General features: G+C 45.7%; 1 long non-coding RNA gene across 1 annotated transcript; it reads right to left on the bottom strand.

The window, feature by feature from the left end:
* Window positions 1-21,576: 21,576 nt before the first annotated feature.
* LOC116795898 lies at window positions 21,577-24,161 on the bottom strand. The gene is made up of 3 exons (XR_004360199.1): window positions 24,079-24,161; window positions 23,716-23,954; window positions 21,577-22,074 (listed from the first exon to the last, which is right to left on the bottom strand). It is a non-coding gene; the product is annotated as an uncharacterized LOC116795898 (long non-coding RNA).
* Window positions 24,162-27,026: the final 2,865 nt, after the last annotated feature.

Below are 27,026 nucleotides of genomic sequence, written 5' to 3'. Positions count from 1 at the left end.
ATGATACAAGAGCACGTGAAAGGGCTCAGGCCCTTCCCACCCAGCAAAAGGCTTCCTATGCTCCTGCGAGTTCTGTGGGAGTTGGCACAAAAAAAGGTCTGCTGAGGGGGCAGGGAGGAAATGGAGCAATCAAGTGTGTTAAGGAGTCACTGCTGTCCACGGGGGCAAATGTTACTCTCAAGCTGGTTGAACTGAGTCATAGTGAAGCCTCAGCTTAATTTCTCTCTTTTTTCCCCCCCTTTTTTTTTTTTTGCCTGCTTCTGTCCTCAGAAAGATGTGCTGGTTGCAGTTTTGAAAAGAAGTGGACAAATATTAGCTGTTGTTGCTACGAAGTGCCAGCCCTGATGTGTGTGGGGGGGGTGAGATGTGCTGAAGCCCCCCCAGGGAGGGCTGTGTCCCCACCAGCACCTGAGCAGGGGTGACAGCACGGCTGGGATGATCCACCTGTGCTCAGGTGCTTAGGGAAGCAACACCTCGAGGTGGACTCCAAACCAAGGCATGTTCTGGGATGTTCCTGGAGAGGATACAGCACTTCCCAAACCTGGTGTCAGATGCAAATTGGTTTGGACAACTGTGGGTGCTGTGCCTGGTTCTGAGGCAGCACAAGGGAGGTGCTCTGGAGAGTCAGTGCTGTAGGACAGACTGCCCTGTTGTGCCAGATCCATGATTCATCTGCCCTGCCTGGAATGGGAAGTACATCTTCCCTCTGCCACAGGCAGAATAATACCCAAACAGTCAGGGAAGACTTGTATGGTCCCAGGGAAAGGAGGAGTTTCCTCACCCTTCTCCATCAAACTGTAAACTCAGGAACTGCCACAAGACTCAATTCCAAACAGAGGAGCCGCCAGAAATTCCAATCAATTAAAGAACTTTTTCCTCCTTTACAGGCAAATGATAAAACCGTGAAGCAGTCAAAGCCTCATGCTTACAAAAAGTCCCTTTCCTGCTGCCCCCAACAACCTCACTGCAACTGGAATTTTAGCTGGGGTTTTTTTACAGTGGACTCAAATTACACCAGACATTTAATTCCTCCTCACTCTACTGGTGTTTTGCTGTTCATACAAGCCCCACTCCGTTTTTCAAAACAGATTCGTTTTTACATTATCATTACATTTTTACAGTATTCATTATTACATTATTAGAACTGAAAAGTTCTCCATCAACTCAGCTTTTGACTGCTGGACACTAAACAATCTCGTGAAGAGGGACCACCTTCAGACCCAAAATTACAGTCAAAACAAACAGTGCAGACAAAGGGCAGAAAATGGAGAGAGAGGCAGAGAGAGTTCACTTGCCCAAGGTCAAAGGCAGAGCTGGTCATACAATCTTCCTGTCCTTATTCCACTGCTCAAACCACCAGGCAAAGGTGTCTTCCCAGCCTCCCCTCCCCGGTTCCTGCCCATCCTCTCATACCCCCCAGCTCTGCAGGGTGCAAACACCCCACAGATCACACGTGTGGGGCTGTCCCACGGGAAGGGCGTCAGGAACCTGCCCAGAAAAAGTGACTCAAGACACTTGTGAGACAATATTGTCCCAGGAGTGAGGTAAAGTGGGAACAGCTCCCTGCAGAGCTGATCTGGTGGGCACCAGATCCTCCCTGCTCCTGTCCAGAGGCTCTCGTTCCCCACAGCACCCCAACCTCGTGTCAGGTCCTTTCTGCACGATTGAGGGCTTGCTTTTGCAGAGATAATAACTCCACACACTATATATTTCTGAAATAAAGACACATATTTGTCCTATTTCATGAAATCACAGAATATTCTGGGTAGGAAGGGACCCACAAGGAACATCAGGTCCTTCAGTGAACAACATGTTAGTGGGCACAGTCCTGGAGCGAATGATTCCTGTCACTCTGAACACCTCTATCCATGTGAGGGAGCATCCCTCCCTTCCCTGGCTGGGGGAGGCAGCAGAGGGGACCCTCTGCTTTGCCCACAGCATTCCTGGTCCTGCTTGAGTGCTCCCTGTGCCCGTGGAGGCCGGGGATGTGCCGAGTCAGGCAGCTCCCCCAGCTGCTCACCAGGAACACAGCTGGGAGGCCAAAATAACCCTGGAGGCAGGGAGCAAACAGGGAGATAACACACTGACCCACTCACTCAACAGCACACTCCTGGAGCCACTGGATTCCATGAAATCCCACTCTGTGTGCTGGGCTGTGTCCTGCTGGCTGCAGGCTCTGTCCTCACAGGGGCATCTCTCCTGAACCCCAAAGCAAAGCTGAGCTTAAGTGCAGCCAGGAGGAGTCAGGCAGGTGCACAGGTCCTTCAGGCCAGGCCTGGATCAGGTTATGGAACAGTGTCAGTGCTGCACAAGCTGCTGTGCCCCTGTGTCCAGCCCCAGTTGTGCAGTGGCTCCCGTCCCTGTCCCTGGGAGCACAGGCTGTTCCCGGTGCTCTGGCACACACGAGGTGCCACCCTCACATTGGGCCACTTGGACAATGCCCCAGCTCCTTAACGGGCTCCCACTCCACTGCTGCTGCTTCCCTGGGTGTCACCCAGCACAGAAACGGCTCCAACAGAAGTTTGGGAGAAGGCAAAAGGCAGAACGGGGGAAGCTGGGAGCTCACAGGGAAAAAGGGAATTGGATTGTTGATGTAACCTGTGTGCAGGGCTGGGGGGGTTGTGCTGGGCTTGAATGTGACCTGCACTGAGGCATCCAGAGCAGGAGAGCATTTATCCCTAGGATCCAAAAGGGGAGCAATTCCCATGGAAATGCACAGCATTTAGCAAGGTTCCCCAGGATCCAAAAAAGGGGATCAATTCCCATGGAAATGCATGGCATTTATCAAGGTTCCCCAGGATCCAAAAGGGGAGTAATTCCATGAAAATACAGTGCATTTATCAGTGTTCCCTAGGATCCCAAAAAGGGGAGTAATTCCACGGAAATGCACAGCACTTATCAAGGTTCCCCAGGATCCCATAAGGTAGCAATTCCATGGAAATGCACAGCATTTATTAAGGTTCCCTAGGATCCAAAAGGGGAGCAATTCCCATGGAAATGCACAGCATTTATCAAGGTTCCCTAAGATCCCAAAAGGGGGGTAATTCCATGGAAATACACAGCATTTATCAAGGTTCCCTAGGATCTGAAAAAGGGGAGTAATTCCATGGCAATACAGAGCATTTATCAAGGTTCCCGAGGATCCCAAAAGGTAGCAATTCCAAGGAAATGCAGAGCATTTATCAAGGTTCCCCAGAATCCAAAAGGGGAGCAATTCCTATGAAAATACACAGCATTTATCAATGTTCCCTAGGATCCCAAAAGGGGGGTAATTCCATGGAAATACATGGCATTTATCAAGGTTCCCCAGAATCCAAAAGGGGAGCAATTCCATGAAAATACATGGCATTTATCAGTGTTCCCTAGGATCCAAAAGGGGAGCAATTCCATGAAAATACATGGCATTTATCAGTGTTCCCTAGGATCCAAAAGGGGAGCAATTCCAAGGAAATGGACAGCATTTATCAAGGTTCCCCAGGATCTCAAAAGATAGCAATTCCCATGGAAATGAACAGCATTTATCAAGGTTCCCTAGGATCCAAAATGAGAGCAATTCCCATGGGAATACACAGCATTTAGCAAGGTTCCACAGGATCCCAAAAAGGGGATGAATTCCCAAGGAAATACACAGCACTTATCAAGGTTCCCCAGGATCCCAAAAGGTAGCAATTCCAAGGAAATGCACAGCATTTATCAAGGTTCCCTGGCATCCAAAAGGGGAGTAATTCCAAGGAAATACACAGCATTTATCAAGGTTCCCAAAAAGGCAGAGATCAGCCATAATTTTACATGATAATTCTGCAAACAACAACGGGTGCCCAGAAACTCTATTTGAAGTCCATAACATTAATTTAACGAGGAAAAACGTCACATACAATTCCCAGAGAATTCTTCAATCAAATTAATGTGATGGCCTTTCCTGGGTATCTCAAGCAGAGGGAATGATGAACAGGAATGCTGCATAAACTCTATGTTTTATAAAAACTGGCCGTGCAGGGAACCCGACTCCAAACTCTGGCAGCCGGTTGTAATTCCATTTAAAAGAATTTCCCTGCTCACAGGTGACTCATTTCCTCCTGGGATTTTTATCCTTCCCCTAGTCTGGACTAGCAGCAATTCCAAAGAACCAGGAAGAACTGACTATGGGAATTTTCATACAAACTGAGGGATAAGAAACATAATCCCAGCATCCAACCCTTTCCTCCACAGAACTCACAGGCTCAGCTGTTCTGGAACTCCCAGAGTTCCAGATAAGTTTGAACAGTGAGGAAATCACGTGGTGGGTCAAAATCCCACCTCTACTCACATATCACAGCTCAAGTTGTACTGAAATTATATTATTGTATCGAAATTATATGACACTGAAATGATATTATTGTATTGAAATTATATGACACTAAAATTATATTATTGTATTGCAATTATATTATCTTGAAATTATATTATTGTATTGAAATGATACTATATTGAAATTATATTACCATAGGGAAATTATATTATTATACTGAAATTATATTATTATATTATTACATTGAAATTGTATTATATTGAAATTATATTATATTGAAATTATATGATTGTTTTGAAATCATATTATATTGAAATTATTATATTGAAATTATTATATTGAAATTATATTATTATATTGAAATTATACTATATCGAAATTGTATTATATTGAAATTATATGATTATATTGAAATCGTATTATAATGAAATTATTATATTGAAATTATATGATTGTTTTGAAATCATATTATATTGAAATTATTTTATTGCATTGAAATGATTTTACATTGAAATTATATTACCATATGGAAATTATATTATTATATTGACATTATATTATCATATGGAAATTATATTATATTGACACTATATTATTTTGAAATTATATTATTATATTGAAATCATATTATATTAAACTTATATTATTGTATCGAAATGATATTATATTGAAATTCTATTAGCATATGGAAATTATATTATTAGATTGAAATTATACTATATTGAAATTATATGATTGTATTGAAATCATATATTGAAATTATATTATTATATTGAAATTATATTATATTGAAATTATTATACTGAAATTATATTATATTGAAATTATATTATTTTATTGACATTCTCCCTCCCTGTTGCCACCCAGAGCCCACACCACCTGATCTGCAGCCTCGGTGCCCACCACTTTGCCCAGCATAAAAACACCTATGGACAAACTACAAATATCTACTGACAAATTACAAATGCAGGCATCATTAATTAGGATTGATAAAAATCAGATTAAATGCTCAGGCTCGTTTAAGAAGGACACACACACCTAGATGTTGTCTCTGCTTTTCAGGCCACAGCACCCATTTGTTAATAACTCCTTGAAGATAAACTGAGTTTTCTCCCAATTTTAGGTGCGACAAATTTTTTGAAAAATAGAAAAGTCCCGGTTGCTTTAAATTGCTCCCTTTGCTCTGTCCAAGCAACTGGAACAGGGAACACAAATCCCAGTCACAACCAGATACTCAGGTGAGAAGCACAGTGGTTTTCTCAGGGAAATCCAGAGGTCTTACAACCCAAGTAGTGACTCTGTACCTTAAACCCCCAATGATGGTGAAAAAGAAATCTGGCTGCAAGAGACTCATGGTATATTTATATTTATATTTATATTTATATTTATATTTATATTTATATTTATATTTATATTTATATTTATATTTATATTTATATATTAATATTTATATTTTTATATTTTTATATTTATATTATTTGTATTTATAATTTTTATATATGCTTCAACACAGCCCTGCTGAGGCATTCCTAAAAGTCACTTTTTGATTCCCCCTGCTTCTCCCAGCGGTGCATAACAGGAAACAAAAAGGTTTTTCCAGCTGCAAGTGCGACTCTGAATGACATGGAGTGGCTTTTGACTGAGGCAAGGACTGCAGCAGGAGGTGAGGTCTCCAGGATTGCTCAGGAGTCATCCTGGGATGTGCCAGGAGAACCCTCTGCCCCTGTGATTTCAGCTCCGTTAGTTACTGACCGCTGGCACAGATTTTAAAAGTCACACTTTTAGGTTTAAAATTTCAAGGATTTGAAAGGTTTTTAAAGGTTTTAAAACCCAGGACGCAGAGGTGGGGAGGGTTTTGGTGAAAACCCCTTTTAGAAGCCACTTTTAGATCATCCACCAGGTGAGCTCCACACAGTCGTACCCTCCATCTGATGGGGTTTTTTGGGTTATACCCACACAGCAAGCGAAATTCTATCAGAGATACCACACATACATCTCATACTTCCTCCCACAGAATCCACCCAGAGATGTATTCAAGCAGCCTTATAAATATTTGAATGAGAAGAGCTCCCAGTTTTATTCTCAGCCTCAGTACTCCACCGGTGTCCCCCGGAGCAGTCACCACATTTTCTGCTGCAGCACCTTCTCACTGGTTCTTCATTTTTGGGAAGCTCTTGGCCCAACTCTACGATTTCTTAGCAATTAACCCCTTCTGGAGAACTTGGGAACTGATGTGCTCTGCACATGAGGACCCAACTCCCCCAAATTAAGCGCTGACATTTTAAATTAATGGTGGTTTTGAGTATCAGAGAGACAACAACAATCAGCTTTTCGACCTGTGAACTCAGCTCAGCGTTACTGATTTCACAGTCACGAATCCTGATAAATATTTCCCCAAAAGCACTTCCAGATCACTGGCCAGCAGGTGTTGGTGGGTGCTGGATGTCATTACTCTCCTTGGGAAAATCCCATCGGCGGCTCCACGCTGCGATATCGGGAAGAACAGCTCCCAGTGAAGAAAAATGGGAGCTGCCACGAGCTGGGAGACGGTTCAAGCGAAGCAGGATCCACGTTGCTGCGTTTTCCACTTCTTTCACAAAACACAAATAAAGCACCCCGTGGAAAATTTGTGACAGGCAGCTCCTGAATGCTTTTAATTGCTGCCAGAAATAGGCGGAGGCTTCCACCGAAGTCAGCGCGGGCAAAATTTCCGCGGGAAGCGTCGGCTCCGTGTGAAAGGGAGTTAAAATAAAAACAGCAATTACCCACTCCAGCTCTTCTGAGAATTCCATTTTCCCTCACTGTGCTCACATCAGTGGGGAATGCGAGGAGCTCAGAACGCCGTCCTCCTTATGTTGCTGTATAGCAACATCAACCCCTGCCACTAGTAGGCAGATTTTAATCATCTCCTTTTCATTATTGCTACAATAGCGCCTAATAATGTCAGTCAAGGGCTGGAATCTCATTTGCTAAACTCAGCATAAAGGCAAAACGCTCCCAGGGCGTTGAACAAGAGACATCTCTAAATTCGTGCAGTCAGAGCTTCGGAACTTTCTGCCGTTAATAAAAATTCGAGCTGAGTCGGCAGATTTGCTCCCCAGTTACAAGAAATTAATTTTCCCTCCTTATAAATGTAATCAGGGAGTGGTCCCCAGGCCAGGCTCTCTGTCCCTGTGGAAGTTTGCAGCACAGCCATGGACACCAGCTCTGGCCAAAGGGCTCAGCACTCCTGTGAGGGCTCATCCCACGTCACGGGGTGTGTCTCCTGCTGCAGCACAAAACACCTCCCTTATCTCACAAAACTCACAGTTACCTTTCTCCTCCTCTCCTCATTTATCGCCAGCTCTCCAAGGATGCATTTTTTGATTGTTTCCCCCTTGTTCCATGGAACAGAAAGGCACTGAGACATCCAGATCCTCAAGGTACTCACATGGAAAATTGTCCCTGCCTGTTCCAGACCTGTGACCCGACCCAGATCTTTAACAGCACAGGTAAATCCTCCCAACGTGAGGCTACATCTTTACAAGGGAATATTGTGGGATAGGTCTCTCTTCCTTTAGCTGGAAGGGTCTGGACCTGAGGAACCATCCTGACAGTGTTTCCCAACCACATTCTTGACAAAGGTGACCCATTAATGGGTGTTTTCTGAAACCAAATTGTTAAAAAAAAAAACAAACAGCAACCTCCTGACCAGCTGTAGCCCAAAACCTGTATTTCCTCAGCAATGGCAACTCCCAGTCAAGTCAATAAATCCACAAGATGTACAAGATGCAGGATCAGGCTCCTTGTGGTTTAAATGACTATTTTTTCCCGTTTATTTAAGTTTTGCTTTCCCAGTATTCAGAACAAACTTACATCAGCATGAAAAGGACCCATTAACATGTCTAATGCTTTTCCCCTAAAACTACCATGATCTCACCACTTCCAAAGCCCAGAGGAAATGAAAGCACAGCTCAGGAGGACGGCGCTGAAGGATACAACTTAAAACCCCAAGAAAGCCGGGAAATTTCTGTGCAAAGGCTGCAAATCTGAGCTTGGAAAGAAGCTTACAAAGAGCTGTAATAAAATTATTCCAGTCTGCAACCCGAAAAAGAGAAAGCCTTGCCATTCAGCGAACAGGAAATCCCAGAATTTATAGATGACCCTGTTACAAAGCAAATGTTTTGGAACAAATCGTTCTCTCCCTGGCGCCTGTTTTCCACTGGTTTCTCCCTTGCGCTTCCCCCTGTAATCCCAGGGCCAGAGCAGCCCCGTCTGGCTGTCGCTGGTAGTGGCACAAACACAGCCCGGAGTTAACCCAAGGAGGGGCTCCGAGCCTGAAACCACGCCTGGGATTTTTCAGCTGTGTCAGTGAGCACGAAAAAAGGTATTAACTCGCCTTTTTTGATTCCCTTGGATCATTGTGACTGGAGTACAGTTGCTTTTCTACTAAAAAAAAAAAAAAGGTTTAGAAAAGCCTGTGTGTGTGTGTGTGTGTGTGTGTGTGTGTGTGTGTGTGTGATGTGCAGAACTTTGTCCCCTGTGATATTTCATACGATCCTTGGACAGACGACAAAAGTGGCCAAGGAAAAACAGTGGAAAGAAACACCCCATATAAACAACTTTTCCAGGTTCCCTCTCTTTCTTGTGCTCATTCCAAAGACTCCAAGGCGCTGGTGAGGTAGCAGATGTAAAGGAGAAAGGGGGAATTGTCACCACAGTAACAGGGTGGTCGGGGAGGGGAAGTGCAGGTGGGTGCCAGTCTGACCCAGACCAGAGAAGGAGGCAGTGCCCACGTGCCCTCTTGTCCCACCACATCCCTGCTCGCTCCTCTGGGAGACACACCAAGCCAGGCAATGCCAGTCAGAGCCAGGGAGCACATCCTTAAGGCTTGGACTCAATGACTGTTGTGGCTCCTTTGCAGCCCAGGATGTTCTGTGATTCCATGAGCTCTCGGTGTCCCTGTCCCCGCTCCAGTGAGCTCAGCGTCTTCCAGAGGCTCCCTGGAGGAGCACTCAGGCACTGCCAAGTGTTGTGTCCCAAAAAGCCTGGCTTGGGAAGTCCTTCCTCACCGAATTGTGCAGGGCAGGCAGAGCTTCCCTGCTGACTCAGGGAGCATCTGTCCACACTTGTTCCCAGGAACAGGGTCACGGCTGCGGTTGAGCTGTGGGATACGAAGGGATAGGTGTGCCAAGGAAGGCTGGGCTTGGCTAAACCTGAGAGCAAAGCACTGAGCCTAAAGGACAGTGTTCACTGTTCAGCATGACCTAAGGATTTCACTCCTGGCAATGTGGAAACCATCCATCAGAGAGACTCTTTTTCCTGCTCCGTTTCCTTCTCTCATCCTATCGCACGATGAGAGAAGAGGCAACAAAGGAACCGATTTAAAGGAAAAAATATAAATAGTTTTTTAAAAAAAATCCCTTTTCCTCCACGGCTATCAAATCGTCTGGATCCCTACCCCACTTTAAAAAACAGATATTGAATATCTCTCTCCTCAGCAAATCTCCTCTGGAGCAGAAATCTTTCCCCACAGGAAGTCTGTGAGGCTCAATCGCTACGACACAGTCAAGGGAAATTTAGACAGTCAGGGGAAATTTGGAGTGATGTCTGAGAAGCCAGGACAAACAGGATCAGCCCTTCTCAGGATGAGGAAAAGGTGCCTGAGCTAAGTGGGGCTGGCAGCCCAGCGCTGAAATACTCCTCAGATATGCAATTACAGCCGTCCCTGGGGGTTTTGCTTTTGTGGTGTTGTTTTTTAAAACCCTTCTCCAGAGTCAACAATTTGCCTGAATCGCTTCTTATTCATTTCATCTTCATGACTTCTGAAGGCATCTAATGAGGCACTTTGAAGTTTGCCTGAAAACAAAACAGAACCGAGGAAAGAGGAAAAAAAAAAAAAAAAAAAAGCAACCACCCTGAGGTGACATTAAATCTTTCTCCTGAAACTATAATCTTCAGGATTACAGCTCAGCTCTGTTTTGTTGTAGCACTGTGCTATCTTTGGATTAATGGGCTTTGTCCTTACTGTGTTAAAGTATCTTGGGAACCCAAATCCAAAACGTGGCACCTATGATATGGTTTTGGAGGCTTATTCACTGCGTGCAGAGTCAGGGCTGGGATGAAATGTAAAATTGGAGATAAGCATTTTGTCATTTCAGGGTCTGTTCAGAACAATGTCTTAACCTCCTTAGTCCTTAAAACACTGCAGGTGGGGGACCGTGTGTAATTTACAGTGAGGCAAATCTGGAGTCCCTCGTGGTTTTCAGCAGAAAGCTTCAAATTTACAGTACTGTGAGTGTATGATCTGGCCTCACATCTCTCAGCCAAGCCCACATATAAACACTCATAAAACTACAGAAGCAAACACAATAAAAACATTATTTAACTCCATTCCCCGATGGCCTCCTGAACAGCCCTCCACAAAGACCCTGGAGCATCAAAGAGAGAAATCAGAGAAGATCCGTGGAGATGTGGCTGCAGCTCCCCAGATCAATCAGCTTGGTGATTGCCTCCATCAGTTTAAGGACTTCTCCATTTCAGGGTGGGCAGTTTGCTCGGAGGGAATCCACAGCAGGTATTGTGCCACCAGCACAGTTCTGTGAGGAGTTTGTTATCCCACCCTGCATTTTGTCAAAGCCAAGCCCTGGGAAGGAGGAGAGCCCTGGCACTGCCCAACGTGCCCACGTTGTTTCAAAACACGAGATGGTAACAACTCATCTCACTATCTGCCTACATTTTCCTTTCTGCACCCCCACACAGAAGGTTAAGTGTGGAAATGTTTCTGGGAGCCACATGTGCTGCTGCTGATCCAAGTGAAGGGTGCTGGAAGCAGGAATAGAGGTTTGCTGGTGGTGGGACACTCCCATGCAGCACCTCAGAGCCAGACACACGGACGGGATTAAATCTGATTTAGCTGACACTCCTAATCCTAATGCTAGAAAGCCACAGTCTGGAAGGATCCCTCCTTGGCAGCACTTTTTCTTGCTGCTGAAGACAAATCTCTGGGTTCTTGTTCTTCCTGACTAGAACAGAAGGGTTCACTCCAGAGCAGGTCTGGGACAGGAGCTGCTGCTGAGCCTGCCAGGACCTGGGGGTGCAGGCAGGGCTGTGTGGGTTTGGGGAGCAGCTCTGATGGGAACAGCAGCACACACAGCCCCTGAGTCACATCATGGAGCTTCAGAGCTGGAAGGCAAGGAGGGCAGAGCAAGCCACACCTTTGACGTCCTGCCCAGCTCCTCACAACAAAACACCACTGGCTGTGGCTTGGAAGGGTTTTTAAAACTTCATGATGCACCAAGGGAGTATTTGAGCCAGGCTGTACCTCGACAGAACATCCCCTTCGTTCCCAAATCCAAAGGGATGACCTGCAACAGGATTCACCTTCGAGCTTCTCTCCAACTCCGTCAGCTCTGAGGAAGCCACACAGCACCAGGCACAGATCTCACTGTAATTAAAATATCTCTCGAGATAAATAGGCCACATTACTGAGAGATGGAATAGGGGCTTGTGAAAAAAAAAAAAATAAAGCAATTGTTTGAAAGTGTGAACAAAAGAGATGTTGCTTTGTGACAGCTCTCTCTTACCTGAAAGTTGCATTTTGGGGAGAGAAAAGTTCTTTCTTCTTCAAGGCCTCGCTGTTCAAACACATAAGTGTAAGCTACTAATTCATTATTCTGATGTTGATAAGTAAGAAAACAACCCAACCAGCTAATTTATGTGCTTTAGAAAGCTAATTTTGCTCCAAAAGTCTGCTGGAGAATTAGCTCTTCCATTTTCACAGCTGTTGGAGCCCGTTCTGAGACACACAGCCACTGAACTCTCTCTTTAACCTCAGATTAGAAGGAAGCTTTTTAACAAGCATTTCTGAACTCAAACCATATGTCTGTCCTTCACATATTTGAAGTACAGCAACTGATAAACAGCACTCACCACGCTGCAAAGCAACTTCAGGGGAGAACAGTTGCTCCAGCCCCACCAGGAAACAGCACAACACTAAAATATAAGTTAAGAAACCACATCATAATATTCTCCCTGTCAGGTAAAGATCCTCCTCAGACCCAAAGTGGATGATGGGGTTTGGTGGCTGAGTATCAAAGATACTTTTGAGGAGGCTAAAATGTAAAAGAGAGAAAACAGGCGGGTAATAGACTTATTGCTACATTTGTGAGGGAGCAACTTTTTAACCTCCCATCCTAATTTGCAGCAGCTAAACAGCAGGGTTTAGATCCAGGAAACCAGAGATTTCGCAGAGGAAATTCATATTTCAGTGGGGTTATTGCAATAAATAATAAATGGAAACTTAAGAAGCTGGAACTGTGCTGTGGAGCCCATGACAGAGATGTGGCAGAAACTGCTGTGAGTGGATAAAGGTGGAAAATCTCCCTTGGATGTTGATTCAAGCTCTAGGAACAGCAGGATTATTGACTCAGAAGCATAAAATCAGAAGTCTGACTGAATTCTGTTGTGGAGATACACTTAACTACTTTCTCTCTTTGCAGTGTTTCCATGATGCCTCTTCAGTCCAGTGCCTCTGCTGCTGCTCTGTAAATTTAATGGAGCAGCCAAAGAGTCCCAAAAATCAGCCTAAAAAGAGTTGGGCAACCAGCAGTGTCTTCTGTTAACATAAATAAATCTGGATCTGCATAAAAATCAAGGCCTTCAAACATTTTCTCTGGTAAAAGATAAATTAAGAGAGTCGTTCTTCCCTCAGGCCCATTTTAATTAAGCAGGAATCCTCAAGGAGAAATGAACAAAAATAGCTCAGCTTGGAGTAGCTTTTAACTACACAGTGAACTCCACTGATGGGTGGGAGTTACACCCAGGGAGAAGCTTCCAGAGGGGAGCTGGGCAGGATCATGGATGGGCAGGAGAGGTTCTCCAGGTCTTGCAAGAGGTTCATCAGCCAGATAAAGTGTTAATCAGCTCAGGGACACCACTAAAACAAACACAAACACACACACCAGTGACATCCTTCGTTCCACAGCGTTCAACCCCCGGCTCCACTTCCATCTCCGAGAACTTGCAGATCCATTAATCAGGAAAAATGTGCATTTTGCTGGCAGTGCCTTCACGATTAGCTGGATGCATTTGGCCTTATTTTCATCCACAGCTGCGCTGATTTAAGCAAAGAGTGACTTCAAACCCGTTTAGTGAAACGCTGGCAAAAGCCTGGGAGATGTGTTTATTTTGGTTTAGCTGACAAGGACTGGGAGTACACAGTAAACCAAAGCTGAGCATGAGTAAGACCCTCTTAAACTGGAATAAAGTTGTCTGCATTGTGAAGGCTTAAATAAAGCTATTTCAGAATTCTGCTCCAATCCAATCAGCCCCTCCTTCCCATCTAGATGAGGGCCCTGTTTCAAAGGTGCTTTTTTGGTGGGTTGGTGAAGATTCTGATGAGCAGTTCTGAGGCAACTGCAGGTCAGGAGATACTTGGGAGGAAAAGATCTGTTAGGTACCAAAAAAAAAAAAAAGAAAGGAAGAAACTAACCTTTGTGTTCTGTTTAAAAGAAAAACAGTTTATAAACTGTAGATGAACCTCTTATCTGGTAAATCTCAAACCCCATTAAATGGCTTGGAAAGCAGCAGTGCAGGGGAGGAAGGAGTTATAAATCATCCAGAAAAAGAAATACAGACCCCGAGTCCAGCTCAGTCGTGCTGGGCAGAGCACACACAAGTTTTTCTGGCTATAGAGTAATGCCTTTTTTCTTTTTTGTTTTTTTTTTTCACTTTTATACCAGTGCATGCACTTTATCAATCCGGTATCACCAGAGTGGAGTTGCAAGGGAAGGGGGGGAGCAGGGGGAGGAAGGAAGGAGCTGCCAGCGCTGGGCTGCAGTGCTTGATTGCAGGTATAAACATTACACGCTGCATCAGCAGAGCTGGGGAGAGTGAGCCATAAACCTCCCAGGAGGGGCTTTACAGGGAAGGCTGACAATGCAAGTTCACAGTCACTGTGTTATTTGGAGATATCCTGAGCAGCTAAAAATACATTGCAGCCTTTAGGAGGGAAGCAAAGGGGAAATATCTCCCTCCTTCCCAGCGCAAAGGAAGGAGAGAAAGTGTTGTCAAAAGCCACATGGAAACGTAGCTTGGGGGAATCCCACACGTGTGTAAGCAGGCAGGTAAAGCACCTGTGCTGCCAGTTGTAACAGGGAGATCCTGATGCTTGAAATGGCTTTAAATGCAGGAAAGGCTGTAGCCAGGGGCTTGCTTTAATCATCGTTGTACCATCACCTTTAATAACTTGTCTCTGCCTGAGCAGATCCAGGGCTCACACAGCAGCTATTAAAACTAAATTGCTCTCATTAATAGAATACCCACATTCCTTCTGTGAGTGTATCAGAACGCCCTCTGTCAACAAACTCTGAGCTGCACTGTACACAGAACTGACAGCAGGGAAACATCCCCGTTTCACGGGGTGGGACGGATGCAAGAGGCTGCAAAGCTGGGGCTTGAACATCAGGTTGGGTTTCACCACCCCGTGTTCCTCCCAAGAGCAGTCTGAATGTTACCAGGCAAAATCAGAGCCTGGGAGAAGGAGGCAGAAACCTCCAAACAGCTCTTGAAACCGGGGCCACATCTTCAAACAATTCTGCCCTTGGTAGGATCTGCCCACTCTGCAAGCAGCCTGTGCACCTTCCAAAACCTGCCCTAAAGAGAGGGGGTCTATTCCTAATTTGGCAGGGGATTAGAAATATTCCAAAAGAGAAGGAATGACTGGCAGGGAGTTTATCGTTGCTAGTGATGAAGGAACTTTCAGGATCCATTTGGAACCTGCAGGACTCCACCCAGGGTGTTATAGGTGGGTCTTTGACCTGTAAATGAAGAGAAGCTGATCTACACTCACTGAAACAAACCCAGAACTATAATGCCAACTATTTATCTGGCAAGATCCAGATCATGAAATGAAAGCATCCATTAGGACAAATGCTCAGTCATTCATCAAAACCAGAAAGGTGGGAGTGGGGTCAGGTGGTATCAAGGGTTAAATGCAGTGTCCGATGCCCTTTGGAAAGGCATTTCTAGTTCCATCTGATTAAACAGGAGCTAAAATACCCTTTTTCTAACACAGATACAAAGCTGCCCCAGGGAATCTTTCTTCTAGAACTGTCCCAGAGTCTAAAACACTCTGGGAACTCGGGACTCGGGAAAGCGATGCTTTTCCATGTTACCTGACTGAGAGGTGCTCTGCTCGGGAATGAGGGGTGCTCTGCTCGGTAATTAGGGGTGCTGTGTTCGGTAATTAGAGGTGCTCTGCTCGGTAATTAGGGGTGCTGTGCTCAGTAGAGGCAGCCGAGCTGTCACAGGTGTCGTTTCACATTCAAAGCGTGTGAAAAGCCCCGATACCGTGAGAGTAGCCCTTGACTACACCCACCCAGGGAGATGATGTAAATTCACCTTAAATTACCCGCGTTGCTTTAAACAGCCCCGCGGTGCAGGAGGAAGGGACTGGATAACTCCACACACAACCGGGTAAATGGTGATTCCCCCGAGCGGAGATGCTGCGGTGCCACAACTGCTCCAGAGAGAGACGAGCCGCAATCCTGATGGAAAAAGCTAATTCGGGATGCGGCTCGTGTGGGAACGTTGTCCTGGAAATAAGTTCAGAGCAGCTCCCGGTGCCAGGAGGAGCTGCTGCCTCTGCCATGGATGTTGTGTGACCCCGAATAAATTACCCGGGCTCCCGCTTTATCAGCCTGTGCCATAAGGACGACACGCGTCTCCAAGGTGTTTAAAGAATTAACTCCTTGATGGTTTGTGAAGTGGTTCGTGAGCCCTCTCCAGGCGGTGCCGGAGAAGGGCAGACTGCAGGCGTTGTGGCTTTCGGGAGATTTTCGCTGTGATAAGGAAAGCTCCTGCAGGAATGCGCTGCCAGGAAACTTAATGCAGCTGTTAATCCCAAAAGGCTCTGATTTTGCAGAACGAAGTCCAGGATGTGCAAAGAGTTGGGCTGCGAATAAAAGTGACCTTTTACACACATTCTCGAGCTGTCACCACTGTAAAACTGTGGAGCATCTCAGAGATTTCAAGTATAAAAGGAGCATTCATGCCCCTAGATGGCCAACGGGCCACTCCACCAATTTGCCAGGCTCAGAAATGAGGCAAAAGCTGTTCTAATAAAGCAAAAACCAGGCTAAGTGGCAAGCAAGACCCAGAGTCTGGAGTGTAGAGGTCTTTCCACTGAAGCCCAGGATGCCTTCATGGAGGAATCAGGTGGAACAGCCCGGAAAAGGTGAGAGGCCTCCCTCTGCAGAAGCAATAAATCTAATGAAGATCCAAAGTGCCACTCTGAATACACATCTATCTTCACCCTCCCTCCTTCCTGCCTGGATCATTTCCTTGGGGGAGATTTCAGTTCTCGTTCACCTCTGTTGTGATTCCCTTGAAGTCTCAGCTGTTCCAGGGAAAGTAAATAGGGTTTAAAATTAATTATCAATTAAAATGAGGTTAATCAGCGCCAGGCTTGTCATCTATTATCCTTGTAAGTGAGGCAATCCTGTCCTCCTGCAAAACCCCTGCAAGGAACAAGGCCAATAAGACTCAGCAACAAAGCCTGTTCCCTGGTGACCTTTGCTATGTTTAGGAAGAACAGCTAAAATAAGCTCTAATCTCCAGCCAGGCCAAACACTGCAGAGAACAACTCCATTTAACCCTTTGGATGCACTGTGTGTGTGAAGGACGTGTTTGTTATCCCACACTGCTCGTTGCTGTGTCAGTTATTCCGGATTCCCTGGATATGAGCTCCCACCATCCCCACAGGGAAGCGGTTCCCTTCTCCACAGCCCTTCCCACTGCAGCAGAAGGTGTCATACTCTGGATTTTTGGGGCCTAATGGGATATACTGGTTATCTACTGGCTTATACAATCCTTTACACAAGGCCTTTGGTGACCTTCCCATTCACACCCAGAGGTAACTTCTGGCAATCCGAGCTCTGAATACACTCACCTGCAATTATAAACTGTCAGAGAAGCAAGAGTTCTGACACACCTATGCATCTAACACATCTAATACTTTCCCAGACATAGAACAGGTACAGAACATGTTTGATCTCTGCCCTGTGTAAATGGCTTATCTGCCTTTACACCCCAGAAATCTGTCAAGGAACCGCTGCATTTTTACCTCTCGGTTTCCACATCCATAAAGTGGGAAAGTCTGTAACAAGGTAAAAAAAAAAAAAAAAAAAGATCTAATTATAGAGCAATATCTCTGAATGCAGCACACACCTGTGTCTCAGGTTTCAGACTTCCACATATTTCTTTTAGCCTGGGGATAGGCACAGACATGTGACAGGACACACTGCTCCAGAAGCATCCTTGGCTAATAATCCCTGGGAGTCCCCAGAGCTTTTCCTAGAATTTTATGGCTTGCTACAAACATGGAGGAGGAGACTTTCAGGGGCACAAGGGAGAGCTGAAAGACCTCAAATCCTACTGACCTGAAAAGACAACGTGAGCATTTTGATCCCCTTTGTGCATTTAAATTCTCCCAGAGTCAGTTTTAGACCTCGGACCTTTCACGCTGAGTTAGAAAACACTCATTTTTCAGAATCTTTTCCTGCTCTTTCTTGCATCCAAAATCAAACAGAACAGAAAGATATTTACCCCTTCTTTAGCATCACTTTGACCTTTGTTCTCATCTGGGTTTTTTTCTGTTCCTATTTTAAAACAATTCAGTAGTGATCGTGCGTGTGTGTGCACTAAACTTTACTCTCAAAATATGTATTTTTATTTTTTTTAAAAAAACAACGAACCACAAGAACAATTTGTTCCAATCTGCTTCTGCAAGTTGTTAAGGGGGAAGCTCAGCTGTTGCTGCCCTAATGGGCTTTATGCAAAGAGCTTCCTGCCAAGAACTGCCACAGAGCTCCAGCCCCTGCCTTTGCTGAGGCTTCCCAAGGGTCTAGAAATAAATGCAGTGGATCTGTGTGATCTGGGGAACAGCAGAACAGAGGATGCAAAAGCAAGGGATTCCAAGGCTGGAAAATCTCTACCAAGCTGGACCTGGCCCCTATTTGTGGACAGGAGAGGCTACAGAGGAACAGAGCAGGAACAGAGAGGGTACACGAGGATATGGAGTCGGAGAAAAGGATGGGAATATCCCTGTGTTCCTTCCACACAGTTCTTTGACCATCCTGTAAAAATGGAAAAGACACAACAGAAAGAAAGCAAATATGGTTGTGGTGAGGCCTCCTGTGAGAACCAAACCTATGTGAAGCCTCACGTGAAAATATGTTTGCCTGCTGCGATTTATGTGACACAAATACTCACGTCTGGCTGTTGGAAAACAGCCCTGATGTTTGGCTAAATTCTGTTAAGAGTAAACTTGTACTTAAGAGAAAGCTTGGTATGATAACACAGGGTTATATGGAATGGAAGAACTAGTCTTTGTGGGGATTTACAGTAAAGAAATTCTGGAGAGCCCTGGATGGTTCCCCACAGGCAGATTACTCAACAAACAGATTCCAATCTAGGACCAGGGTAAATTTTGCCTGTGCCTCTGTGGGACATGTAAAGTGGCTTCTTTCACGCATTTCTGCTGAAGATCCTCTGTTTTAGCAATTCCTTCTGCTGCCACAGGCAGTGGGTCCCACCTGGAGCCAGAGCTGGACACTGGTTCTTTGTGGAGCAGGTCTAAGTAAGTGGTGTGGTTAAAGTTAATTTAGCATCTCTCTCCTGGGAGAACAACGAAGTATGGAAACAGGTCCACACTGGAGGGGAGTCTGCTCAGGATCAGCAGACATTTATTTCCTTCAGGGCATCCAAAAGTGGCCCTTAAAATCTGCCTTCAGAGGCAGAACCACACAACCCCCCCTCTAAAGATCTCAGCTCGGCACCACTGCTCTGAGGAACACGAGGGCTGGGAGGCAGATGTGCACTCTTGGAATCCCACTGTGACTTGGATTCCTGGATCCAGTTACTGTCTCAACAAAGACATTTGTAAAACGAAGCTGTCTTCGCCCTCCCCTTTCTCTCTTGCTGCATTATTGGGATCTATTTTGGGTGTTGGTTTTTTTCCACTTAGAACATTTCACTGTGTTCTTTGAGACCTCTGTGCTCAGGATGCAGGGGGTGTGTTACCTGACAGCTTCCATGGAAAGCTGGAACAACAAAGGGTTCTCCTTGTCTTACAAATCCCAGTCTTTTAAGTTTTAGTAAACTGAGTAACCTCAGAGGAGAAAACTCCTGCTGATCCGGATGCTTTTATTCTGTGGAGTCTTTTGTAAATACTATTTATATGCATTATATTGCTCTATTCATTCTAGTCCAGTTAAAATGGTAACACTCCCACCCACCTATTTCCACTGGTATAACACTGAAAAACTACACTCACAACTGTTGCTGAAGAGAAACAGAACCAGTCTGTGACACAACGGCATTTCCAGGACTGGCTGGATACAACACAAGGAAAATCACACCCTTATCCACCAGTTTTCCCTACAGAAAAGCTCCAGGCAGGCAAAGCCCGGGAGAAAAGGGAACTGAGGGACCCCACAGGGCTGCCCCTCCACCCCCCGGGATGTGCTGGGATGAGGCACAGGATGCCCTCTAGTGATACCGCAGTCCTGGCTTTGGAAATACAGTTGTGCTTCCCACCTGGATTTTGAGCTCCCTGGACAAAACAGCAGCTTGTGGCCTCAGGAAGGCATTAGTGGTGATACCACCACCTCCTGAGCCTCGGGGGCAAGAGGCACCGGGCACACGAGACGTGGATTTGCGCCTCCTGCTTTTCCCAGAGCACGGAGTGGGGGTGGTAGGGCAGCAGAGCCTCACTCAGAGCACCTCTCAGAAGGAATATTTCTGTGACAGGTACTCAGCAGGAAGAAGGGAGACTGAGGGAAGGGTGGTTGGAGTCCTCTCACCCTTTGTTAATGACTGTCTCTGCCAGACAGTCCGGTCTGGAAAGGTGGATTTTAAAGAGGACTCCAACAAGAATAAAGGAGCAGGAGAATTAGGCACAGGTGAGAAGGCTGTGGACAATATTACAGGAGAGAGGAAGCAGTGACCCAGTGCTTGAGTGGTCAGTGGGGCACAGCCTTTAACTCCAAATCAGTCTTAGTCTTTGGGGAATATACATCCACAAGGCTGCAATTTCTCTTTGTTCAGCACAGAGACAGGGGACATTTCCATGCACTGCCACCTCCCAGTCTAAGGGCTTGGCTCATGTTGAAACCCATTTTCCTACTTCTCATGAGCCTTGTGACCAAACCCTCCATGTGAGCCCAGAAAAGCAGCAGCAGTCAGGACAAGGCTCCCACCATCCTGCAGCACGGAATGACGTTGATGTATCACGGAAAGCGAGTGGGAAGCATCCTCCAGAGCCTTCCTGCAGCACACCGACATCTGTGAGGATGCTGCCCCTTCCCTAGGCAGCTATCCTTCAACACACACCCCTAAGGATACTCAGGCACTCCCAAACCGAGCTGTGGCTCTCAGTGCCAGCTTCAGTAAATCCTAATTTCCCCTAATTGTTAAGGATCACGGGGTATTTGCCACGCTGGAAGCGTGGCCAGCCAGGCCAAACCAGAGCCGGCGCACCCCTCTTCATTTCCAGCCGAATATTCCCTCTTCAAGAGGTTTTTAGACCAGCTTAGCAGAGAGCCAGGACCAGAGGGGATGGAGTGTGCCCTCGCAGGGCTGGAGCGGGTCCATCCCAATTATCGGATTCCACGAGAGGTCGGTGACAATCTGTGCCCGGCGCCGCTGCCAGGACGCGGCCAAGCCGCCGCTCCCCCGCCTTGGCACCGCCCCGGGGGTCCCACTGCCAGGCACAAGGTAGAGGATGTGCCTTCCTGAAAGGAGAGCCCCAGCCAAGTGTCCAGCTGCACTGCCTGCAAAATGCCTGGAAAACACGCGGCCCTGGAAAAGCGCCGTGGAGGACGGGGATCAAAGCTCCTCACACGCCAACCAGGAGTGAGTCGGCTTCGAGACGCCGCGGCCAAAGGAGAGCTGTACGTGCAGCCCTGCACTGAAACAATAATAATAACCATAGTAATAACAATAATAATAATAGTCAGAATAAACCCAAACAGAGTTTTGTTAATTCAGTTCAAAGTACAGGTAGATGAGCCCTTGCTTTTGGAACCACAGTAGAAGGAACAAATTCAACTCGCCTCCAATTAAGATAAGAGGTAAATATTTTGATGTGCTCAGGATCCTACTAAGCTGGCAGGACCTGATGGATCTGAAACCCATCAAATATATTCTCTTACATCACACAAACAAAGGCAAAAAACTTGGTGGCATCCATCATTTTCTTTTAAGATGTCAAGCAGGAGTGCAAGGCTGATAGCCCAGCAGCACCGCTGCTGTCAGCAACCCATTTAATCAATGGGGATGCTAATCCTAATAATGTCCTGGACTCCATTTAATTTTGATTACATCATTGTTTTTCCTCAGTCGAATTGTGCACTGCTCAGGTTTAGAGATGAGTGTTTTGTGTTTGATGTTGTCTTTCTCCACCTCGAAGCTTCTTCTGCCACTTTTGCTCGACTTGCAAAAGTAACTGAGATCTGAAAAGCTAAAGCCCCTGAAGATCCAACAGGACATTTAATTTTCAACAGCCATTTGCCCCAGATTCCTATGGATAATGTCCACAGTGTGCCAGTTCCACTGTCACCTTCTTTCCTCCGGGTACTGGTGCAGTTCAGTGACACCCTCAAATAGGAGGGTCATGATACTGCTGGTCATGACACACCTTCCATTCTTGTTATTTTAGGCCTAAAATGTACATAGTTTCCTTACTTTACCACTTATAACCAAGCTGAACCACACAGCCAATAGGGAAAATAGCTCCAGTCCTCCTACAATAAGAAAAAATAAATTATTTGGTATCTTAGCTGTTCAGCCTTTGTGAAAGCAAATATAACAATGTCCCTCATTATTTGAAGCACAACAGGCAATTCCTTTCAGAAGACAAGTGGCAAAGTTATTGCCAGGGAAATGATAACTGTTCTTTAAGGGTCAGCAGCTCTTCTAGGGCCCTTCCCAGCCCTCTCCACCCTCCATGAAATGGATTTTAAAACAGAAGATATAAAAATCCAGTCATCTGCCTGGCTCGTATGAGTAAAATTATCCTGCAACACAAACAAATGGGTATGCTAAATGCAAGCTGAATGAGGCCAGAAGGGATGAAAAACACCGAAAAAATTAAAATAAGAGCAAATGACAAAATGGAAAACTAGCAAATGCAGCATTTAAAATAGCTCCTGTGGTGATTGCAGGGCTTGAAAACCACTTGAACACAGCCAGCATGTTTATCACCTCTGAAGAAGCAATCTTGTGAAACCCAGCTCTGGTAGTTTTTTTAATAGCAGATTGCTGAGTGTTTTAAATATCAGCTCAGTAATTAAAAGTCCAGTTGTTCCATCTGGGAGCAGATAAAGAGAGTTTCCGTGCAAATTGAAGTTGCTTTGCCTCTAAAGCCAGAAGGATGACAGCGCTGTCAAAACCAGGTGCTATTGCAACAACCTTCCTAGATTTCACTTGGACTTTAAAAATTTATATGTTTATGATAACATTATGTTAATAATTTCTCCGTTTTTCTACAGACACATAAAATTTATATGTGATTTCCCAACGCACAAGAACATGTGGAAGTGGTCCCAAGGCTGGAATTCTGCGTAATTGCCTTTGCAGCAGAGTTCATCCCTCTTACTCAGGCACTATAACTAATTTATTATGTGTCTTGTGTCTGGGCTTGTCAGCACTTTAATTACATCCTAGAGAACCGGCTTGGCTGTCCTGGCAAACCTCTGCTCTCCTGGTTGCTGTTCTCGTGAGGACATGGAATGCTCGGAGCTGACCAGTGGATAACCAGCAAGGCCAGGGCAGAGGAGAGGGTCTCCACAGCCACCTGCAGCATTCCAGAGTCACTGCTGGGACCTGAACTGAGCTGAGCTCTGGAAATGGCTCAGCCAGCCAGGCAAACTCACCCCCTGCCATCACCCTGAGTATTCCCAGAAATACTCACAGACTTGGGATCCGTGTTTAAAACATTGGGGATCAGCAAAGTCCTGCACTTGGGGGTGCACGGGAAGGCTGGAGAGGGACTCCATGCAAGGGGAATGGTTTTAAGCTGCCAGAGGGCAGGGTGAGATGGGATATTGGGAAGGAATCCTTCCCTGGGAGGGTGGGGAGGCCCTGGCACAGGTTGCCCAGAGAAGCTGTGGCTGCCTCTGGATCCCTGGAAGTGTCCAAGGCCAGGTTGGATAAACTTGGACCAACCTGGGCTAGTGGGAGGTGTCCCTGCCCATGGCAGGGGATTGGAACGAGATGATCTTTAAGTTCCCTTCCAAGCCAAACCATTCTAGGATTCTATGATAGTGTAAGGCCAGTATATATATATATATATATATATATATATATATATATATATATATATGTATATGCCTTTAAGCAGCTTTATCTGACCTTTTACCATCAGTTACATTTCAGCCACTCACCTCAGATTTGATCCTAATACTTGTGTTTGGTTAAAACCTGATGTTGAAATTCATAACAAAGTGCCACCTTTGGGATCTGAATAATCATTCCAGGGCAGCTTCATGTGAACAACCTTAAATTTTCAGTGGCTTCAACAGCACAGTTTAAACCATATGTGCCACTTTGCAGGATTTTCTGGTTTGTTTTGTTTGAGCCATTCAGCAGTAACTATTCTCATTCCACTCCTGTCAGGTTTGCACTGCGTGTAGAGACAGGGTCAACCTTTTCATTACAAGCGGTTCAGTTTATATTAGACACAGTAAAGCACTCAGTCCGGGGAAGCAGCACTTAAATTATTGCTAAATATATTCTCTCCCACTCACCCCGCCTTTTAAACACTTAGTAACTCAGGTTTTAACAATGTCATATCACTGCTGCCATGGACTTGTCTATTTTCAGAATAAACAAAGAGCTGCCTCCACACGTTTTCTCACCCCCCTCTTCCATGGAAGCACTGGGATTGTGGGGATATTTGGGGTTGGATGACCTCCTGGGAGGAAAGGAAGTGGGCATTCCCCCTTCACATGGAATTCTCCAGGCAGGAGAAGATGCTCTGTCACAGAAACCTGTACACACAAAGCAGAGCTGGAACTCTGAGCAGCTCACTCAGCCTGAGAGAGGCTCAGAGACAGCACTTCTGGGAAGTTTAATGTCTGTGCCAATAAAGCCACGGGTTGAGATGGTATTTTTAATGCTTTGTGTGCCTTGGAACACACTTTTACTACATTCAGGAGTGTATCTTTGAAGGCAGCAAAGCCTCTGGATTGGCAGAGTGACAGCGCTGGGCGAACTGTAACATCCCGGAAAATCCCTTTTAAATGCCAGACCAGGGCTTGGAACGTTTCCAAGCGTTTGCAGCAGGCACAGCGAAACAGCTTTTGGAATTTAGCAGGCACTTACAGCGGCACAGACACGTTCAGGAAAGTTAAGAGCACTTGAAGTTGAGCAGCACAAAATAACCCGGGACGCTGGATGAACCGGAGTAAGATTCCCGTGGGGAAGTGGCTGGGAGAGAAGGACAGCGGGACATGGCTGAGGAAGCTGAGCCCCAGCTTCATGATAAACACACTTCCAGCAAGATCAATTCTGTCACAGGGGCTGGACAGGGGTTTCTGGAGGAAGACTTCTCAACCAGGAGACATTCCAGCTGTTTGCAGGGTGCTGGGAGTGCCCCGAGTGCCGACGGATAACGGGAGCAGATCCCACGCCCTCCTCTCCAGCTCTGTCAGCTCTCACAGGAGCTGCTCCAGCTGCAGAATGCCAGCTGCTGGGAAGCCTTGGGATGATCCCCTGCCATCAGGCACGGCCGGAGCAGGAACCCCTGCAGCTCCGAACTCATCTGGGATCTCCCCCAAAATCAACAAGCCCGGAGCTGAACCTCCAGCTGGGGGTCTGCAGATCCCCAAACCACATCTGGCTGTGAGCAGCTCGTTTTCTTCTTAGCTGAAGAGCAGCTGTAAAACTTCAAGCCAAGTCCCTCAGTTACCTTCCCAGAGTTGGCTCATTTACAGAAACCAAAATGAGAATTAATCCTGTTTTATGTTGTATTTCTGGGGGCAAACTGTGGGCAAAGCTCAGTTTTTGTTAGGAGCAGTTGCACAGGTTTACAGCTGCCTCTGCCCTGGGAATGCCTCACATGCCCTTGGTGTCAAGCCATCATTAGCTCAGGCTGCTTTAAGCCAAGGTGGCACAACCTAAAGGAAACAAGGAAGCCACAAACTCCTTTACAGAGCTTTGAGAGCTTTGCTTGACACTTTTCCACAGGGAGGAGATCCCCAGTCACGAAGCCTTGGTGGTTTGTGATATTGGAACCACAAACACCTTTATTTGAACGTGCATTTCATCACCCATGACAAAGTAACCCAAGAATAACACTACAGAGGAAAGGAAGTTATTATAATAATGAAAGGACACTTCTGTGTCCAACAGGAGGTTTACACAAACTGTCCCTGGAACCACCAGTATGATGTAAGATCGTGTTTAATGCAGTGCTAACTCATTTTAGGTTGTGTCTTGTGCAATTCTCACGTCCCTAAAAGGCTAAAATTCCAGCATTTCAGTAGCATATAAGGAAAAGAGAAAAGCAAGAGTGGATGACAAACTGAGCAATGTAAACCCTTTCTTTACCGTGTTCTAAAATGTGGGAAGTTCAGAACCACCATCTCACCAGGAACAAACCTGGGAAAGTTTGTTTTCCTGTGTAATTCCAGAACAGCCCTATGCCACTGGAACAGAGTCTGTGACCCTGTAAGAGATTCTGTGACCCTATAAAGGTGATGACCAGTGGCCAAGGCATAACACAAACCACCCTGAACACGAGGAGAAGACCTTGGGCTGGGAAACCAACCTAGCAGGGCAGAGATGCTGTTTCAGGAGATGAGCAGCTGGGTTTATGCACAAGGTAGGAACTGAAGGTCACAAGTGCACGTGTCAAACCTCCTTTTGTTGTGACACAGCCTTTTGCCCACTTGCAACTTTAATTTCGGTGGCATTTATGGCTCCTCAGGTGTCCCAAGCTCTGGTAATTAAAAGAGGAAGCGAGCAGAGCAATAGAACTGTAACACACGGGTGGAGTAAGAAACAAACCCCAGACTTAGGAGAAACCAAAGGTCACAGAACATGAGAATAAAGATCCTACTTGGCAATTCACCTGTTCTCTTTCTCCCTGCCCATGGTCAATGTTTCAAGGTGTCCCTTGCTAAAAAATTCTTGCTCGCTGGGCGGATGTTTTTTGAATTAAATATTTACCCAGACTGCTCAATATCTCCTCAGAGGACATGGGAAGCTTGAATCCATCAGCATTCTACAGAGAAAAGGCCTTATTTTTGGCCTGCACGTAGGACTTGACACGTGGCCAAATGAAAATTCATCTGCTGTAATAATAATTGTCCCAGTGATTTACTGATCTCTGTGTGGACATTACAAGCTCCATAGCTTTTATCCACACATTTTGAAAGCTTATGGTCTAGTTTTTCCAGGTCATTAATAAATTCAGGATGTCAACCTCATCAGCAAACCCTGGAATACCCAATTATTATTTTTATTTCACTGCAGGGTGCAGTCATTCTTAACCACTATTTTCCTTAAAATTCATCATTTTGTGATGAAACTACACATTTAACCTCCTGTTCTGAGTGTTCTCTGATAGGTGTTATCTTTGTGTCAAAACAGTGGAGATTCCAGACAATGGGTAAATTCATATTACAGAGTCCTCCTCAGTATTTGTTGAGGTTCTGGCACCAAGAGGTCACACCAAAAATATACTGCTGGT

The sequence above is a fragment of the Chiroxiphia lanceolata genome, chromosome 18 (assembly GCF_009829145.1).
Source record: "Chiroxiphia lanceolata isolate bChiLan1 chromosome 18, bChiLan1.pri, whole genome shotgun sequence".
In the NCBI taxonomy this organism is placed as follows: Eukaryota; Metazoa; Chordata; class Aves; order Passeriformes; family Pipridae; genus Chiroxiphia; species Chiroxiphia lanceolata.
This window is presented reverse-complemented; position numbering and strand designations above follow the sequence as displayed.